Source organism: Lolium perenne, chromosome 4, assembly GCF_019359855.2.
Source record: "Lolium perenne isolate Kyuss_39 chromosome 4, Kyuss_2.0, whole genome shotgun sequence".
Lineage (NCBI taxonomy): Eukaryota > Viridiplantae > Streptophyta > Magnoliopsida > Poales > Poaceae > Lolium > Lolium perenne.
Window position 1 is genome coordinate 39,261,726 of NC_067247.2, and position 4,160 is coordinate 39,265,885.

The 4,160-nt window shown below is 45.1% G+C and overlaps 1 long non-coding RNA gene across 2 annotated transcripts; it reads right to left on the bottom strand.

Annotated features, from left to right (window-relative positions):
- Nucleotides 1-692: 692 nt before the first annotated feature.
- LOC127348313 (uncharacterized) lies at nucleotides 693-2,054 on the bottom strand. 2 transcript variants are annotated; one of them, XR_007879734.2, is made up of 3 exons: nucleotides 1,915-2,054; nucleotides 1,530-1,604; nucleotides 693-1,303 (listed from the first exon to the last, which is right to left on the bottom strand). It is a non-coding gene; the product is annotated as an uncharacterized lncRNA (long non-coding RNA). The 2 variants fall into 2 exon arrangements; XR_007879733.2 differs by having other exon boundaries at nucleotides 1,530-2,054.
- Nucleotides 2,055-4,160: the final 2,106 nt, after the last annotated feature.

Here is a 4,160-nt window from a genome sequence, read left to right on the forward strand (position 1 = left end):
TCCAGGCCCTGGCTGCCACCGCTTGAAGGAATTGAGTCTACAAGTTTTCTTCTGCTAAATTTATCATTAGTATTGTGTTCCTAAAAAGAGCCGTATCTGGCTTTTTAGTTCGTGCAAGGATATTCTCGATGGGTATTTTCGTCTTGAGTGAAGATGATGGCATGATGCATCCTTAGTAAAACTACTGCAGTTGGTTCATCTGTGGTGGAAGCTACTCCTGATTTTTATCAATTATGCTTGGTTTTGTAATAGAGTAAAATACCAATCTTTCTCTACGGTTATCTCAACATGTTAATCATACTAGGAAGCAAAGGCGCGGCGTGCCGCGCCCGTATTTTTTTTTCATTGATAGTGTTATCTATTTTGGGGTGTATATTTGATAATTTGGAGAGTGGTAAGATAAGGTAGATAATATAAGAGACAATATTCTGAAAGTTGGGGCCATTACAGTGGATTGCATCATGGATAATGTCAACGAAGACGGTGCTGGTACATATTCCCGTTGAACTGGGCATACAATGCTGAACTGCTGATACATTTGTAGATGAAGAGGAACAGACTGGTGGTAGCATGCAATGTGTGAAGCAGTTTATACAATACTTATTAGTGCATATAATGTGCGAAGCAGTAGAAACCACAATATTAAATGCATATGAACTTACCGCACCATCACCTAAGCAAGACAATGCTCGTTTAAGACTGTTAGCATCTACAGATATTATCAAGCAATGGACGTTTACACTTGCCACCTGGGGATAGCTCAAACATCTTTGGTGACATATAGCATTCAGCAGGGGGAACTATACGGCTTCTACATGCAGTAGTTGGTGCACTCTTATAACTATGTACACCTCCTAGTTATATCATAGTGGAACCTGAACTTTGTTCAAAAAAATAATACACTTATTGGGAAACAAATGGGGAGCTTTGATCTCCAAACATGAGCTCTCTGTCCAGCGCTGGTTAATATTTACAGTCCTTACGTGAGCCAGTGTGTCGCCGTAAGTAAATCGATACAGGTGAACATTGATCCATATGTTTTCTTGTTTTCGGCTAAAATTTACAGCATGCAGTGCATCTCTTGTATAAGGATACGACACAATAATCTTCTCATCAGTAGATAGATTGATTGCCCCTGGATATAGCTACTGTAGTAATTTATCTGCAATAGAATGAACCACTGCATTAACTGGAGCACACAGCCGTGAATTTTGCTGGGCGTCGCCAATGATGATTTCCTTGATCCTTATCCGGCAAACCTCAACAATATTCATTTTGGATTTCTATGGCAGGAGCTGTACACCTGTAAAACCACAGTGTAATCATTACCGTAAGTCACACAACTCGGTGAAAATGCTAGCCTTAGTTGAAAGGCAAACTTAGCCTGGAAGCATGTCCAACAATTGTTTACAACAAAGAAAGGCAGAGTAATAATACGAAAAATAATATGTGTGCAATAATATTAGTTCTACTGACTGAAAAGACTGCAGTAAAATGATCAACAAAGAAAGAAAATAGTTGCATATTACCTGCTGTTCTGATAGCGAAATCAATACCGTCAGATGGCAATGCAATCGGAGTCAAATAGCAGAAAAAACATTGATCTGAGGTGTAAGAGAAAGGAAAGGAATTAAGGCAGAAGACGACCTGGAGGAATGTATCGGATGGAAACTGGATGGAAAACTTAGAGAGGAACAATGGCAATATCAGCTTAGTTGCACCGTGAATTGGTGCCAACCAGAAGGTAAAGATCGGTAAGAGAAAAGAGATTAGAAGAAGGCAATATATTTTCAGTGAACAAAACGTCTGCGGCAAGTGAAAAAAGTCTTCCTGAAATTAAAAGAATATTGTGTACAAAAAAATCAAATGAGTCACCAGCAGAAGCCCTCCGAGCATCGACTTCAGAGAAAATACCTGAAGAGACTTGGACCGGCACGGCAGACAATGGGCGATTAGCACCAGCCAGAGAAAGGTTGATATGGACACAGGCAGGCACAAATGTAAGAGCAGAAAACCTCGATGAAGTAGATTGCCCACGGCCTGGACCACGACCCAGAGGCCCACCCCGCCTCGCCGACATATTAGAAGAAGAACCAGGGTGAGGAGGCTGTGGAACAATAACATCTTCGAGCACGCGATACCGAGAAGGAGGCCGGCCTGGCAGACGGCCGGCAGCGCCATGCACATGTTGAGAGAATCTGCAGAAATAAGAGGAACGCATCATAGGGCAAGAAGAAGAGCACCATGCGATGCAATCAAAAGCGACGGAAAACACTACCAGATCAACCAAAACATGAACCGAAAAGCAGATTAAATTAAAAAAATACCAGAAACAAACAGCAAAAGGAAGGGTAAACAAAATCTATTAGAGGGATGCCACCGGAAGAAAGGGAAGCCCTTCGCAGTCGGCGCCTTCGTCACCGCGCATCGCAGACGTCGGCCTCTCCGTCGCCGCTGGAAGAAGGCAAAGCGCCTCAGTCACCGAGTTCTCCGTGGCTGAGGACACGTAAATTCTGCGGAAGAAGAAGAAGAAGAGGACACGTCCTCAAAAAAGTGAAAAACGTGGCAAGACACCGACCAAATCCCCACCGCATTAATCTACATACTGCGATCACCGGCAGTAGATCACAACAATATAAGGAAACAGATCGCACTATCCGGTAACCGGTAACCCAGCGATCCAAAAAAAAAGGAAACAAAATGTAACCAGCCCGACGATTTTAACTCAGTAAAAAAAAGTGGTACGTGTCATGAAACGGGAAAAGGAAAGATAGCAAAAATAGTGGATCTACAGTGGCGAAATCGCTATCAAAACGCTAAAACGTTTAACTTTTATATAGTGTATAATGTCTATAAAATTTGACGTGAACAGATACTATGAATTGAAAGTTCAGGACTGCAGACAACGCCCCTCTGCAAAATTGCACTGATTTTCAAGGAATGCGCTAGAGAGCCAAGCTATCAAGTGTATCAAGCGCTTTATCGTTACAATGGTGAAGGTGTTCGGTGAGATTTATTTGCGAGCACCCAATGAAGCTGATCCAACAAGGCTTCTTGAGTTCAACAAGAATCGTGGATTCCAGATATGCTTGGTTCCTATACATTAGAGTTGGAAGAATTATCCTGCCGCATGGCATGGACAGTTCAAAGGCCACAAAAGGGATTCTACCGTAATCCTTGAAGCTGTTGGCGACTATGAAACTTGGATTTGGCATGCTTTTTTCGGATTGAATGGTACATTGAACGACATCAACGTTCGACCTTAATGAGAAGAATTGCTTTGGGTCATACTCCACCAGTTCAGTTTCAAGCCAATGTGTGCACATACAACTTTGGGTACTTCCTAGCCGACGTCATCTACCCAAAGTGGCAAACATTTGTGAAACCAGTTGTGAAACCATCTGGTTAGAAACAAGTTTGATAGCCCCAAATTTCGATGCTTTTTACCACGGATTTTCCACCACTTACCTCTCGATTTCATTAGGTTTTCATTGGATTTTTGTGTTCAACTAATGTTAATTAATATCGCAATCCATGCGAAACCTTGCTTTTAAACTATGTATTTCAGGAAACCGTCATTTATAGAGGATCCGAGAACATTTATGAGCTGATTGCAACGAAATAAAGACATTTCCATTAGAGGCCATTTTCTTCCAGGCGGTCCAGGGAGTTTAGCGGGCATCGGTACGGGCGGGGCCGACCGTACTAAGCGCCGCCGCCTTCCCCATATCAAGGAAAACCTTTTTCGTAAAGGAGAGGAGACGGAAAACACAACACATCAGCCACCATTCGCCGTTCGAGGGCCTCGGCCAGGGTGCTGTCCCACAGGGCCTCCGCCACCTTGGCAGCCGCCGCCTCCGCCGCAGCCTTGGCCTCCTCCGCCGCCGCCTGGAGCGCCGCCGCGTTCTCGTTCGCACAGGCCGCCGCCGCGTTCTCGTTCGCCTGGGCCGCCGCCTGGATTGCCGCCACGCCAGTGACGAAGCGGGCCCTGTCCCTAGCCGCCGCCGCCACCGCTTCGTCCCTGGCGGCGATGGCGGCCTCCAGCTCGCGGTTCTCCTGCTCGACCCGCGCGGGAGAAGGGCCTCTACGCTGGAGCGAGTCCAGGTCGGAGAACATTAACCCCCGAGCCATGGCCATCGCATAGCTGTGGGCTTCCTCCT